This window comes from Atractosteus spatula, chromosome 6, assembly GCF_055471065.1.
Source record: "Atractosteus spatula isolate fAtrSpa1 chromosome 6, fAtrSpa1.hap1, whole genome shotgun sequence".
In the NCBI taxonomy this organism is placed as follows: Eukaryota; Metazoa; Chordata; class Actinopteri; order Semionotiformes; family Lepisosteidae; genus Atractosteus; species Atractosteus spatula.
Window position 1 is genome coordinate 64,250,477 of NC_142711.1, and position 16,599 is coordinate 64,267,075.

At 39.6% G+C, this 16,599-nt stretch overlaps 1 long non-coding RNA gene across 1 annotated transcript; it reads right to left on the reverse strand.

Annotated features, from left to right (window-relative positions):
- Positions 1-5,558: 5,558 nt before the first annotated feature.
- Positions 5,559-13,154, reverse strand: LOC148833188 (uncharacterized). The gene is made up of 5 exons (XR_016091274.1): positions 12,919-13,154; positions 10,648-10,787; positions 9,915-9,989; positions 8,629-8,760; positions 5,559-8,161 (listed from the first exon to the last, which is right to left on the reverse strand). It is a non-coding gene; the product is annotated as an uncharacterized LOC148833188 (long non-coding RNA).
- Positions 13,155-16,599: the final 3,445 nt, after the last annotated feature.

A 16,599-nucleotide genomic window follows, 5' to 3' on the forward strand; every position in this document is an offset into this window, starting at 1 on the left:
TTTTGCTTTAGGGTGTACCAAGATCTCAGTAAACAGGAGGCTTCAGGCTCCTAACTTAAATTACTTAGGTTTGAAACACAGAGCCTTTAATGTAAGCCATGGAAGTTATAACTATAGTTTGAAGAAGTTCAAGCAGGAAGCTTCATCAGCATGCATAGGCTGCAAAGGAACAGGTAAAGGTTTATTCCAACCTGAAGAAGGTTCCACAGCCAAAACGTTGTCTCTTTTCTTTTCCTTTCAGCAGGAATAAACCTTTACCTGGTCCTTCGCATATACAACTATAGTTAGTGCTGGTTAATCGCCCATGCTCTGGTCTAAACAAAGCCAGACCAATGCAAACTTCAGCTCTGATGACCTGCAGACTGACAGAGTGGCCCACACATTACCTACATTATTTCCTTGTACTGGAGATAGCCCAGAACTGGTAAATTTATTATTTCTTAATTTATAAAAATACTTTAACTCCAACACATCTGATGGCCTAATACACAAACACATGTACTGTACTTTAACAAAAGTTCCATGTACCTTTATTTTTCAGCTAAACATAATAATACTTTAAAACCCTGCCAAACTAAACAAGATAAGAACCCTGGTGGCAGTCTTACCCTTCCCCCATCCCTGTCCAGGATGGACAGCCCTCCTGAGCCTCAGAGTGACCTGAAAAACTACCCCCTTCTTTTACCCCCCTGGCTTGTACAAAAAGGCATTACACTGTGTGAAAGAAATTAGCCCTGCTAGTACTGACCTTAGTGCACAATTACAAATGTAGAAAAGGTCATTTGCTGTCATCTTAGCGTTCACCTTAGTTCACCGCACACCTGGAGAGTGTTCGCCCCGGCTCTGTCAGGGTGTCTGTGGGAGTCCAGGCTTGCACTGAGGTTTCATGTCCTCCAGGACTTCCAGCCTTCAAGCACACAACAGAGAAATTCCCCTCCTTCTCCTTTCAGTGTGAAGCTTGTGGTGATAATGAGGCGTGTGTGACCGTGTGCAGGCACACCTGCGTGTGTGCTCGCCCTGGAGCAGCCTTCAGCGCTGGGAGTGATGGGCGGAGCTGTGTTCCCTGTGTTCCTGCAGGCTGCCCGCTCCCGTCCTGCTCACAGAGATGATGAGTGTTCTTTCAGCATGGCTTTAAAAAGGAGGTCATGTGAATACTGCATAATGCTGACAATACAGATGGCAAACGTTACAAGGATTTTTACAAAAAAATTGTAGTCTGCAATTAAAAAAAAAATACTCTCTTAGCTTCTGCGCTTTAGGGTGTACTGCTGTGATATTTGAAAGGAGGGAAGCAGGAAGAAGTACTAGTAGGTTAGGAGTCTTCAAAGCAGCTGTAGTTGATTTAAGTGGAACAGCATGGATGTCATTCACTGTTGCTTTGCGTGCCTCCAGCCTACACCTTGCCCAACACAAATTGTATCATAAATCTTTGATCCTTGATGTGCAAATTGTAAGGAATTATGGCGAAGTTCTTCTGCGATGTGGCTGCAAGATTTTGTCATCACACCGTAGCGGACATTACAATGGACACCTTTACCCCAGAACCCTTATTTTGAAATAACAAAAACATATGTAGGAAAAATCACTTTCAGAAACAGCAGGTGGTATAAATGTAGCAGTCAGCAGAATTAAGATAGCATTTACTTGTTGTATGGGCTGTTATCATATTTTCAGGTCATTTTCTAATGGCTTGTTCTTGTGGTTTATGTAGATTGTGATGGTCAGTTATATTGTCTTTTGCATAAAACACGAACAAGTGCTTTGGACTGGAGGTGCCAAAATGGACTGAACAGCTGATGTAATCATTTCATTTTTTTTTGTTCTTATGTCTGCAACTATATATTACATATTGTATATTATCACTATAAGTATACTGTAAATATTAATCAAAGCAAATACACTGGAACTCAAGTGTTAAAGGAGAACGTTCTAACAGTGAATAAATTAGGCAAACAGCTCAATACTGCTCTCTTTTCAAATATATCGGAAGTATTGAGGCTTTTTAAAATTTTAGCTAACCAATTGAGGTAAAAGTTACATTTTCAAATATCTGTCATCTATCTTGTGTTCTGTGTGTTATTTTATTTTGATTTATCCAACCCAACTAATACATTTCAACAGGAAGCTTTTCGAGGCCTCATAAATACGTACTGTGATGCATAATGTAATGCACATTAATGTTGTAATTGGGTTATATCTAAATCTGATGGAATCCATTAACAGTAATACGCTGGACAAAATGCCTTTGCCACTCCCTTGTGCTCAACTTCATTTACAGATGCCAGCTCTAGCAATTATACAGTCTAATAAAATGTAAGAAAAACAAAATTATTGAGGAAACATGATAAGACACTAAAAGAAGCTACTGTACATGCTTTGTATAATAGATTTTTTTGGAGTTTACTTTCATTTTCCATTGTCATCTTTCATTCCTCCTCATGTTTTCTTACTAGTGTATTCCCGGATTTCAGCCCGGGAACACCCACACAAGTCCTTGAGAACAGGGCTACATTTATTAGCCTGACTACAGTCATTTTTTCCATCTATGGAGTGCATCTCTGCCACCATGCTAATCAATGCCAAATGAAGGGGCATTCCAGTCCCTCACTAGGGTTTGCTGTTAGTGTGCGCACACTGGCAACTGAGGCACAGCTCATGTGCATTACTGTCTGCATTTAAATCAAAAAAATAATTTGATGTTTCTGTTGACATCTTTTACATATTCTATGGAATTCAGGGAATAAAAAGGTGAACAGAATGTTTTAAAAATACACCCATCCTTCGATTTCCAAACACCCAGTTTTTTTAAATGATTTTTACTATAAAAAAACACTTTAAAAGTTACGAAGAGATTTTTGCTAGGACAAAGTCACTTCCTTCCTAAGCAAACAGAAAAGGCCATGCTCAGCTCCCATAACACAGTTCTTCAATGCATCTGCGTTCTTTTTTTTATAATTTTTATAATAAGAATGCAGAGATTTTATTCAATCTCTTTATCTTATCAACCGCTGTACTAGGGTAAATATTGTAATTATCACAATCAAGCATGAGTATTCTTTAACAAATCAGTGCTCTGTTAGGGTAAAATAGGGTGGCACTGGGAGATTTTCTAAACTTCGGGAATGAATATGAATGTTTCACATGTAAAGTGATGGGACTTATTGCCGGTTTACTAATTTTCACCTTACAAATAGTTTTCATGGAATGAATTATGTTTGTAAAATGCTACAAAAAAGTTACTGCTGCTCTGAAAGTGACAGTCTTAATCATTTCGGTCTTGAACATTGAAGACAACGACAGTACCTGATTAAAGTGTTCAAAATCCTCAAAGGCACTGACAAATACAGGCCTTCTTCAGGATATAGACCACTGGACATTAAAAATGCAAACATGACAGACTTTTTCACACAAAAGGTTGCTCTGACTGGAATAGAATAGTCAGCCTATCAGCCCTGGGTAAATAGCAGAAACAATCACTACTGGCCCAGCAGCTGGAGATGGAGTGCAACAGTGCAACACTGATCATAGCCGCCAGAGGGAGACAGAACGCTAATCCAACATCCACACCCTTTTCATTTACTGAGGCAGGATTCTGTGCACACTGCACTGGCCCTGCCTGTCCATACTGCTCCCAAGGCCAGCCAGAATGTAGTGGCCTTGCCATGTCACTGGTCTAATGTGGGCTGAAGTACAGTCCTCAACAATTCAGAAACTCAGCAGCATTTCACAAAGTTACAGTTTTGTACCTAACACAGCAGTTCATCTGTTCGCAACAGCTGTGTGTTTTTTGGCGGATACATTCATTCATTTTGTAAAAACAGCTGACTGCTAAAACTGAAAAGGGCAAGATAACATCCACTGAAGAGACAATAATGCAGCTCTGTCAGATATGATGTAACCAGTAGAAATGTTACGATAAGCTCAGTTATTTTAAGCACACGGATATTGAAAGTTCAGGATTTACAGGAACTGCGAATAACATCCTCCGTAAGCGTTTCTCCGAAATAAAAGAAAGAAGTTTACTTCATGCTCTAGTAAAACCCTTTAGTCTTTAATTTTGCATTTGCACTGGAGAGCAACACAAAGAATAAGCAACATCAGATGGAAATCATGCTGGAAAGTTCATTTCATTGAAATCGCAGTCAAAACATTATCCATGTAACACATTTTAAAACACCTATGTATTGTTTAAATGTTACATAAAGCCTTGCTGTTTTTAGATACACATGTTTTACTATAGTGGGATCTCACTACTCAAGAAGTCTAAGCATACTTAACTCCTAAAGGAGAATGTATTTCTAAAGAAGCCCCACAGTTACTGTACAATATACTGTAGTACTATATGCCTCCTACTGCACTACATTCACTTTTCATATATAGCAGGAGATATATTAGGGAAATATTAGACTCAGTTTCTTCTTTGTGCAGCTGCATACTGGAGCCAGTAAAAGAGAAATATCCTAAAAACATTATGCTGCATAATTAAACAGCCAGAGCAGTGAAGAAAGAAAGCCAGACAAGAAATGCAGGTTGTAAAGAAGTCTCAATGCATTTTCCAAGTGTGAGGAAATGCTGAAGGAGCCACAGATATGGTTTCTTCAAGGGGAAACAAAAACCTGTCCTCAGGGAGTAATTAGGGCCTTAGCTTTTCTCCACACTATTGCACCATGTCCTCACGCGACCCCTGTTCCTGCCTGGTTACACAAGCAGCAGCTACAGTGTACTGCTGCCCAGACATCTTCAGGGTCGAGCAAAGACTTCAAAACCCAAAAGGTGCTGAGGGTGTTAACTGAGTCTAGGATCATGGGATCGAAATCCAGGTCAGGTCAGAAATTCAAGATTCAGCCCTTATAAGCCACATCAGACCAGTTCAGCAAAACTATTGTTGAAGTTGATGTCTAAGAGCCATGATCATGTTAGCTGTTTATTTCTGAATTGGTTACACCTGATACAGAATTATTGGTGCTGCTCCTTGCTGGAGGGGAGTTTCCTTTAAGTTAGGTCTGTCTGTCAGCCTCAGAGAACAGTCTATTCTTTAGGTGAATTCTTCAAACATAGATCGTATGGTGCATAAAGTACCCTGTACTTTATAAGACATTGTGAATTATTCCACTATTTACTTTTTAAACTTATTTAACAATTTCCTCAACTCTTTTGAAATTTTCAGAGTTCATGTTAGACCTAACAATGTTATTGCATTATGAGTCTTGTGGCCAAATCCTATGCAGATCGTGTAGTTTACTGATGATATTCTTTAAATCATGTCACTATATATAACTTTAATAATATACAGTATGTGAACCGAATACCCAATACATAAATAATGACTAACAATGTTACAATGGGAACCAAACTTTTAAGCAACTTTAATATGTATTGAATTCAATATACTGTATATTGAATTTTAAATATTTAATTATGAAGCTTCCAAAAAATATTAAAAACATATTTTAAACAATTGATGATTTCACCTATAAATCTTTTTATCACTCAACATCTCACTCGGTTTAAGCAACACTAAGCAGCAAAACCTTCTCATGAAAATCTCGATCACCATGTTTTTATGAGCCACATATTCCCTTTTTATTTACGATTGTTCAACATTACAAAAAAGTAAATGGCGAAAAAATATGTTTTTCCTTGGCACTGTGATGTATAGGTAGTAGCAGTTATAAGCAGATTCAATAGGATGGGTAAACTAGAGAACACTTCATGATCGGCATTGTGCTGCCAACATTCAGCACATGAACCTTGGTCCACACTTCCCTTGGCACTGATGGACTTCAATAACAGCACATATCAGGACCCCAGGCAAAAAGAAACATACAAAGGTAATAATTAAGGATCAGGAACAGTGTCCTTAACACTAAAGCAAAAGGTCGCTGGAAAGGAAAAATCACTCAACACTTTGCGGTTGTGGCAGTATTTTCGAAGGGACTCCTCTCGTCAGGCCTCCTGTAACAGTTCCCATCTGTGTGCGTCTCTGGAGTGTGTTGGCTGGCTCCGGGACTTCACCTTGCAGGCGGGGTTGAGCAAGAGCTGCAGCAGATCTGCCCCTCAGCGGCAGGAGAGAGCACCCCTGCAGCGGGAGGCACTCTCCATCTCGGTCCTGGCTCTCTTGCTGCCCGGCCACCACTCAGGCAAACGTTTTCCCAACAGCTGTCCCAGCTCCCTGCGGCCCATCCTGCTGGGGCACGCTGCATTTTCCCCAAAGTCCCTGTCTTCAGCACCCATCCAGGTGAGGCAGAGAAAAACATCTGCCCAACAGCTGGAGGACGTCTAGAAGAATGCAAGTCTCGGCTTCTTTCGTCTGCTGCTTTCCTCAGATTTAGGAGTCCAAACAATGCCGTTTGCTCTGTCCACCGAAAAACTTTTCACGTACCCTTTTTTTTTTCCATTACGATCCTACTATATGCGAGAGAGACAACTTGGCGAGGTCTCGGAGAAACAGATGGCCTGCGTCTTCCAGCTGCACCGAGACCTTCAAACAGGTGTGGCCACTCTCAGTACTGCAACTGCTTGATGGAGTTTATAACAGAAATTCGGGAGGAAGGTTAGATCTTAATTTCTCACAATTCCTCTCACCTATGTATGTAGGTTTCGCAGCCGGGACGTCCCATAGTGTGTTTCTCTCATACCCCTCCCGCCATCTTGTCTACACCCTGGCTCAGTCCTCACAATGCAGGGGGGTCTGGTCAATTCTCTCCGCCAGGTGAGCTACGCCAAGTACATTCTGCACTTCTCATCTCTCTCTCGCATTTATTAGGATCTAGACAAACTACTCAATATACTGTACAGTTAATGAGTTAGTGCAAGGCTGATGTCTAGAAATATACATTTATCAGAATATCCAAATGTTTTTCAAACAGTATATAAAGTACACTAGATTCCAACAATAGAGCAACATGATACATCTTATACGGTATGTGCACATGGAGTGCACCATATAATACAAAATTCAAGAAGTACTGTAATGTCTTTTAAAGCTCATCTGGTTACCGTTTTACAACTGAAAGTAGATAATGTAATGACAACAGAGAACACTTTCTAACAGCAGGATTGCTTGCCCACATTTTAAGGTGCCATCATAAAACTTCACAGAATAGAATGCAGAAACATCAGTGTTAAAAGCTTTGATTTATTTGCAAGACCCTAAGGCTGATTATGGTTTCTAATAGCTGCCATTACCAGGGACAAAGGTTAAACTTTAATCTCACAGGAACTAAGTCGAGGTCTGCTGCACAAGGCTCTTCCTCAAGTGTTGGGTTTGTCTGAGGGCCATTAGAGACATTCACACACTGTCAACAGTCAGCACTCCTTAGCTTGCTTGACTTGTTACACCTCACCTGCAAAGCTGTATTAATCAAAACCCAATACAAAGTGAGCAAGTTATAACAGAATGTGAAAAGTTCTTATTACAGACTGTGTCAGCTAATGCAGGTTTAAGTTATACCAAATCAATATGAAATTTAACACCTGACACTGAACAGTGTTTAGGAATTTCACTAGAAGCCATCAACTACTATATCACATTGCAAACAGACATGACAGTTATGCTTTTTTGAATTAGTGATAAACTGCTGTGTATCCTTGCAAATTATTTTTAATCCAAAGTGCAGCTTTGTACAGTATAAATAGGAGGCAAATTATTTTAGCTTATAAATTTCTTCTGTTGCAAAAGTTAGATAAGTTATGCAGCAATGCAGCAAAGCAATATACTAGTGAATATATTGTTAAACATATTTCCATTCACACATTACCCTCTGACAACTGGAGGATCCATACCGTCTTTCAGTAACCTGATTCTCTTCTTCTGAAAACATCCCCTGGCAGGGCTTATCCACCAATTTATTATGCCCAAGAATAACATCCTTCTGCTTGCTTGAACTCACTTGACTCCATTCAAACTCCCAAGAGAAAGGATATGTATATGTTAAGTGCTTAAGCAAGCTTACACATTAGTTAAGTGGATTATTGTTCTCAGTGATCCCTGTACCTGGGTGTTCCACGCTTAGGTGCCATCTACCGAGCTATACTTCACGTATAACCGCGTGTAACAGTTCTGTATATTACCAAGAAGTCTCCTTATTTTGCAAAGCCTTTTCTCTCGTCGGTGTGGTCTCTTCAGTTTTTCAGCTCCATGCTGAACTCCTGTATGGTCCTGTAGCAGACAAACACTGGTTAGAATCTGACCCTCTGTGAAGTCACCCATACGCTGGCCAAGGCGCCCTGTCTGTTCAGAACGTCTCGGAGACATCCCAGAGGGGACCTGCAGCTTTGCTTCATCTTGATCAGAGATCTTCTCACTGGACATACTCTATGTGTGGTTTAGGGACTGTTTAAAGGTCTTCTGTACATTTCACTTCTGATATTTCAAGGCATGTAAAATTTGTGTTTGCACCTACAGTAGAATGTGCACAAGACATGTGGTGTGAGGACATGGCTCTGGAGCTGCACAGACTTCAGCAGCACCGTAGACACAGAAACCTGCTCTTAGTCCATTCTCATGCAAACTCGAATGTGCTTGTAACAATATCATTATCAAACAGTATTTTTATCTTAATCTGTGGGTTTGCTGGAGAGGTAGGGCTGCAGCCCAGCTCTGTTACTGCTGTGTTTACTTCTCACCTTTCTTCTGTAACAGGAGCATCCGAGAGACTGTTCCACAATTTGCACAAGATGTATCGATTTCACTTTGACGTCTCTCAGTTTATTTTTAATGTTCATAGAACAAATCATTTGGAAAATTGATTCTATTTCCTGAAAAATAAAAACATAACTGCAAATTTACTTTCAAAAAACATCTCCTCATCCTGGTTCCTGGTTATTCATTTTTTTTTAAAGCTTTAATGGTTCCTAACTTACTTGTATTCTGAAAGATAATCAGAAATCATTATTGACAAGACAGGATTTTTCTTTTATGTCACACACTACATCTGGCGGGCCTACTTTGGTCAGTCATATTTCCAAAACATACCAACTCAACGCACTAAAGCATGTATGGATATTTGTATTTCTAAATTCTTGTAAATCTCTTTGGAAGAGTAACAGTTGTTCACTCCAGAGACATTCCAAGCGTCCAGTTCTAAGAATACATTTAAGATTTTCTATAGTTTTCTCAGAACGATATTCATAACCACTTTCCTTTCACAGCCATCTTTACGGGAACATGTGAATCATAGTTTTTCACTGCCAGCTCTGAGAGTTCGGATATAAAGGGTAGATGGCAGTACAGAGCAGGTCTTTTCTTGAGCAGCCAATGGAAAGTGGAATAGTCATGCTGTTCTAGTTAACAATCTGGAGTGCAGTTAAGATTTTGTAATGGATGTTTCAGTTTTTAAACTTATCTAAGTTTTACGTATAATACAATTCACATTCTGATTTAGACGAACTGTATCTCTTGTCCCAGTAGCATCTGCGGTATCATATTAACAGCACAGTTTGCCTAACCATAACATAAACTCCTTAGCAGAGACTTAAACAAGCAACTGCAATGTTCTGGCAGTAACGTATTCGCACTCCAATAAGCTTCCATTTTTTGGTTTAAATGTGTACATCTGAACAAAAACAAATTGTTACTGTATACATTTTATAACAAAATGTTTTTAAACTGAATTACTGCATAATTAAGGGTTTATTAACCCACTACAATAATGAACATGGAGGGCTAATTCTTATGTAGCATATGTACTGACAGGCTCCTTAGATTTCTGAAAATAAAACATTGTTCCTTGGTCCTTAAAACCAAGTTTTTTAAGCAATAAAGGAGAATAGTTGTGAAATGAATTTCCTAGCTGGAGCACTCTGGGCCTGACCAGAAGAGGAATGTGGAGCATGTCTGAAAAAAAAGGTGCAGGTATTTTTAAAATGCACACAGCCCTTCAGGAAAGGGTTAAAACAAATATTTTCCTTACGTTATCTTCTTCACATGAATATGTGTGATTATCCTCGCAGTTTGTGTCCTCTGTGAGCTTTGAAAGACTTCTGTTCTATTAAAACAAAAAGAAGTGTTCCATTTACTTAGATTTATGCAAAGATCATCACTGTGAAATGAATCACAGCCCAGTTGGAATCCTTGCTGTGCAGTATGAGATCTGCATGCTGGCCTAGAGTGTTCCTTCACCCTGCCATCAATCCTGCTTGTCAGAGAGACCGGAGTCCCTCCACACACACCTACTGTGAGTCATTGAGGAAGTAAGCAGCACCAGGAATTTCCAGTCACCTTTTTTTTTGGTCTTCTTTCATTCTGCATTAGAAGTGGATTATTTTTGGAAAGAAGAAGTAAGCTGATTTTAATTACATGCACCACAAGAGGCGAAAGCCAAATACATAGTCTTTGTAATCCTGCATTTTATATGCCAGACTATAATGTCAAACATTAAGCTCATCGTGAGTGTAAACGATTATCTAGTGTTTTTTATATATAAACAAAAAAATGTAGCACACTCCAGGTTTAATTTGTTTTGAAGAACAGGTGTGTTCTCCATATTTTGAAAGATGTCGATGTGTCAGTCCACCCTGATGCAGGTCTCTGTCAAGATCTAGTAAGAAGTAATCCCGTTTTTACTCCACACAAAATTAGCCAACAGGCACAATGACACAAGGGCCACACACACAGAGGACGGTTCTCACATGCTCCATACTTACAAGGTCGTCTATTAAGGGGCTAATAATGTTCTTGAAATCTTCAGTAATGGATTTCATGGCCTTTCGGTTTTCACAGGAAAATGCAAAAGACAACGGTATCAATGCCAGGATATAAATACTGAAGATATACCTATAGAGAACTGAAAAACAAAACATTATTAGCAACACGCAATGAGCACAATATCAGCAAATACTCCTTTCCATTTCTTCAAAGCTCCATCATCCTTCATACTGATTTCATGCAAAGTAAAACAGGACATGGAAACTGATTTATTTTGTCCATTTTCACTACAAAAAAAAGAACATTATAAATTAAGTGAATTTCTGCATTTTAAATTAATGCCAATTATGTTTTATTTTTACAAATTTGTAGACTGAGTGCACCTGACTTCAGAACCCCTTGCCTTCTGTCAATAATCAGACCTTAATGCCACATCTTCCAGGTTTTGTAGAGTCCTCAGTTCCAAAGGAACATCAGCTCACACAATGGCTACATCATGAACACCATTCCTCATTTTGGGGAAATGCCTAAATGCCACTGGACTCACACGGTTAAAAGCTTTTGCTTAAGAAAAAACAGGTTATCGGTTCTTTTCGCGTACTGCATGTAAACAAACTTCAGATTTCGTTCTCGTTGAGTGCTTTTGATACTTGAAACCCTTACCCTGCCCTGACTGCGTATGCTCACAACTTCACGTTATTCTCCTCAATTAATTTCTTTGTGCCATTTCTGCCAGATTTAATTCGCTGATCACAGATGGTATTTTAAAACCCTAGCTGCAAGAGCTGCGACAGTTCGAACAGTACAACACTTAAACATCAGTATGTAAAAGCTAAAATGAATGCAGAAATGCAGGACTGAATACAGTACATCCTCAACAGCTACTGTGTTTCTGGAATACTGTAGCTCCCATCCACTCTAGAATGGGCTGCAATGATCACTCACTGTCGGAGCAGCACCAGAAGAGGAAGCTAATATTTGTTTCCTCTTTAAAATCTTACCATTAAAAAAAAACGAGTCACGGAAAGAATTAGTGAAGGCAGTAACTAAAGAAATAATATTTTCCGCATAAAAACGAAGTAGCCTGGATTAAATACCAAACCCGAGAGTCAGCGCCGGACAGTACTGTACAATACATGTTGAGAAAGCTCCCACTGCTCGTTTTAATTGAAAATAAAATGAATCCCTGAACATCGTAAATTACCTAGAATTATTAAAATTGCTTATCACGTGACTGGTTCTAGTTTTTTTAATGTAGGTTTCTGACGCAATATAGTGCTTTAAAAATATTTTCAATTATGACATATTTTAAAATACTACACAATTATGCATCGTTGTGTATGTCATTTCCAGAGCTGAATACCCGGTAATAGCCTACTTTTAATGTTTTTTTTTCTTGTTAGTTTCGAACTACTGTGATTTTTCTAATAAACGTTTATTACTTTTATTACTTATAATTAAAAGGTTAGACACTCAGCACACCCACTACAAATACTCATAATTACTTACAAACACCTCTTGCCCTAAAAGCATTAATGATCTACAATACCTTCAGAAATAAACCCACTTTAAATCCAGGTGACTGGTTCTATGGAATTGGTTCTGCACATTGGAAATGTAAATCTGCAGGTTAAATCAATATTACAAAAACACACAGAGAGAATTGCTGTGAAGAGAATATACTACAATTGTCCCTTAAGAACCTTTCCATAATTATTTCACAATGCGCTGAACCGTAAAAAACAGCTCCATAGAAACGTCATCATGAATTTAAACATAATCTTTGCGACACTCATCCTTAAAAAAAACGGATTACAAAGTGTCTTTTCATTCCCGTTCATAATGAAACTTAATGGAAATTCCCGTAAAATCCTAGTTTCCTTCTCTTTTAAAAGGAAGTCCGTAAAAAACCATATAGCCCTGGAATTCCCCTGTGCAGTGTATATATACCCTCCAAAGCAACCGCTCCAGTCTCCTTACAATCGGTGTCGCGGAAAGATGGACCCAGCGAAAGACATTGGGACTCTTCAGAAGGATGCATGAGAAACGAAATTAGCCTTCAAATGCTGGTAGGTTTTTCCCACTGCGGTGAATTACTTTCTTCTTCATTCCCATAAAGGAATTCCTCTGTGTACAAACGGGTTGTTAGCTAACGTAAAAATAACACGGTCTTGTGTTAGATAAACTGTGCGTCACGCAACTGTCGCGCCTGGAGGAATGAAGTACAGTCCGAGCCCTTTTAAGATTATTCACTTGTTCCACGCACTTACCATATGTCATTTTATGCTCATGTTAGCTAATGGACGGGACCAGGAACTCCCACTCATGTTTAGAAGTTGAACGTCAGATTCGCATTTCAGTTTCATACATTGCAATCTCGATTCTCATGAAGTGGCAAACTCCACGCGCTCCACGCTGCCGAGTCTCGCAGTGAAAATCTTGTTCTTACGCGCTGTGTCCGGTGCACTTTTCTCTGCGCTCCAGCAGGGATAGATCTGCGAATCAAGGAACTTCCGTCATTGCTATCCCATTACTTTCGCTTTCACGTCTGAGTTCTTGCTCTCTCACTGAGTTCTTGCCCTGTCACATTCTGTAAACAATTAACAGTACTGCACAATGTACTGTATGTGCAGCGTACAACACCGGCTGCGCCACGTTCAACTGACTTGTTAATATACAGTTCAGGTGGAGAGCTGCGTCAGCATGCGTAGTCTGCAAAGGAACGAGTAATAGGTTTATTCTATGCTGAAGAGATTAGAAAGAAAACACAACGTTTCGGCCGTAGAGCCTTCTCACACCAGCTCAGACCTGAAGAAGGCCCCACGGCCGAAACGTTGTGTTTTGTGTTAATATACAGTATTATACACCTTCAATAGTAATTATCAACATTCGCAATTTCCAAATATTTTAAGTATCTGCAGCTATGAGGTGGAATATTAAAAAAATGGTAGCAGCCCATACAGTGCGTGCATCCCTTCAAACATACACTTAAAAGTGTGAAAGACAGTTGTGGCTTTAATTCTTTTAATCATGACCAGTATACTCCATGCAGGACAGCATATTTTTCTTTTAAATAATGAGGCATCTTCAAAAAACGTGTTCCAGCAACACAGAGTTAGGTAATATATTGCATTCGACTTGGGTGGCCAAGACTTGTGCTAGGTCCCGTTCCACATTTTAAGAGCAAATTGGAAAACAGGCCTGGAACGGAGAACTGAGCCGTCGTTCTCAATCCCGTGCACCCTGAAGCGGGTGCGGGAGGCACAAGCTCGTGGGAGTGTGGAGCAGCTTTCCCAGCCCTGTTGGCTCGTTTTAAGACTCGGCATGGATGAGATCCAACTAGTAAATAGTCTGACTGCACCACATGGTCCTTCTGAGCCCTTTCTGATGTTCTTCCTGTCTGTTCTTATACCATTGCAATTGAAATAACTTGGCAGTTCCCACCCCTGGTGCTGTGGACTCAGCTGCTTGTTTCATTCTAGTAAAGCTATTAAACTAACCAGACTTTTAACTCAACTTACAAGTTGCTCCTAAGATATATTTTTGCTGATGATATTTTCCCCCTTTTCACTTAACTGTAGCACCTGGTGTTAGTGTTTAAGTGTTAAAACCAGGGTTTTAACAGTTTTGGGTTGTAGTCTTACTAATTTACAGTAAGTCATGTTTATTCTGTTTGCATGTTAGGTGTATCAATATTACAGTATATCTTGCTATCAGACCTTTTAGGAATTATTATAATTATAACTAATTATTAATAAAATACCAACAAGATGCCTTTTTTAAAGGGGGTTATGACTTTGAAGAGCACAGTGATATTGTGTCATTACAAATGTTTGTTCCTTCTGTTTTTACTGTAAACCTAATAATTGTTGCACGACCACAGCAAGCTTAGATCTTCATCTTCCCATCTCAGTGTTGACCTGTCAACACTGCAAGGAAGGGAATGCAATGTATTTGTACTGGTTCTGCAGTGGAGCTCACAGGGCTGGGATCCTGGGTCCAGTTCCTAGCGTGCTGTTTGTGTGGAGTTTGTATGTTGTATGTTGTCCCTGTGTTCATGTGGGTTTCCGCTGGGTGCTGCAGTTTCCTCCCAAAATGTACAAAGACATACAGTGCTTGTCGGTTAATTGGCTGCTGGGAAAAATTGGCGAGAGTGTGTCTGTGTGTGGCCTGCAGCGGACTGGTGTCTCCCCCAGGGCATACCCTGCCTTGGCTCCTGGGAAAATTGGTGAGAGTCTGTCTGTGTGTGGCCTGCAGCGGTTCTGGTGTCTCCCCCAGGGCATACCCTCCCTTGCTCTTGCTGCCTGCTGGGCCAGGCTCCGGCTCCCACACGGCCCTGAATTAGAGAAAGAGCTGAGTAAATGGGTACAGGGATATTTTAGTTCTTACTTACCTTTTACAAAGAAGAGTGTTCATGTGACAAAGAAAGTCAGGTGTTGGCCAGACAGGGTAATGACTGACGTACATTAGCAGCTTTGAGAAAAAAAAGACAATTTAAGAAACAGCGCTCATTTTATTGCAGAACTCATTCATAGAAGGTGAGTTTATCTCTCAATTTTAACAGGGAAAGCAGCGAAAGATTCGAAGTCGTCACTCTATCACGGAGATGAACGTTTTTCAGTTTCACAAACATCAGATGTAGGAAGGCCACAATATAATTCTCTAATCCAGCTCCAAGCGCTCCAGACAGCGCCATGTGGGTGGACAGTTTCTTTTTCAACAAACACTGCCGAAAAAAAAGAAAACTGGTGCATTCAAAGGAAAAAGAAACGCACCACGTTGTAGATTTAATGCACAAGATTGTGATATGCGTCCGTTTTCTCCAATACACGAAATTGTGACATGGCTGTTTAAAAATCCAACCAGCAAACCAGCATTCCTAGAAGGTTAATAGGACAGAGGGGAACTACACGTATATATACTGCATTCGTGCAACAATGTGTGAGGAGCAAAATGACACAAATAATACTGTACTGTACGTCCCGGGTCACCTTTTCCCTTGATAATACCAATGAAGTCTTTCATAAATTGACAGTTCGTTTCAAACATACCCGTCGTAGTTTTATTTATTTGACTTTGCGTCACCTACAGCGCACAGGGAAGAAAGGCAACAGGTTTAAAATTCAGTCCAAGGGCTTTTTGAATTGCTGGGGGATGAATTTGTCAGAAGAGTGAAAGATTTCAGCAGGCGAAGGAAAGAGACTGAACAACATAAAGAGGTGGAAGTGTCGTACCCACGAGGAAGAACATAAATCGCTGAGAAAGGTTTTGGCAAGATGTCAGCCAAACATTGATTAATATTCACATGACATGATTAATTTTCATTAAAATTATTTTAACGCGATTTCTCCCCCTTAGCTGTATTCTTTTCACACGATCTATTAAGGACAGCCTGTGCACGACCTTTTTTCCTGGAGTTTTGCTTTGTTGTCTACCGAAGCACATTTTGGTTTTGCTCAGTGCTCGGTTTCTTTATATTTCTTTCAAGTTTTAAATCTGATGTTCTTGACACCTGTTTTCAGATCCTTATAGCTTATAGTGTATTTATTCCGCGCATTGATCAATAACTGTTTGGTTATAGGTTACAGACATTTAATATTTTAGGCGATTCATTGGAAAACATAAAACATTTTTATGTTTATTGAGACCATGTGACAATAATGACCTTGCTTTTGGCACACTCACACTGCAGTTTGATTTTTAACGAAATTATGCCTGTAATGTTAATGCCTGGAGTGTAATCTATACTCTTTTACTTTCTAAGCCTTCGTCTTATTTTCATAACTATTGCCTTAAATATCAATCAATTAAACTGCTTTAGGAAAAAGTGATAATAGCGACTCATTAGCTGACATTTGACCAAGTTTTGTGGGGCATTTCATTGTATAGCGGATCTTCCAGACATCTTGTGACATATTTCAGCTGTCGCTACAGTAGATTCGACTCTCAAA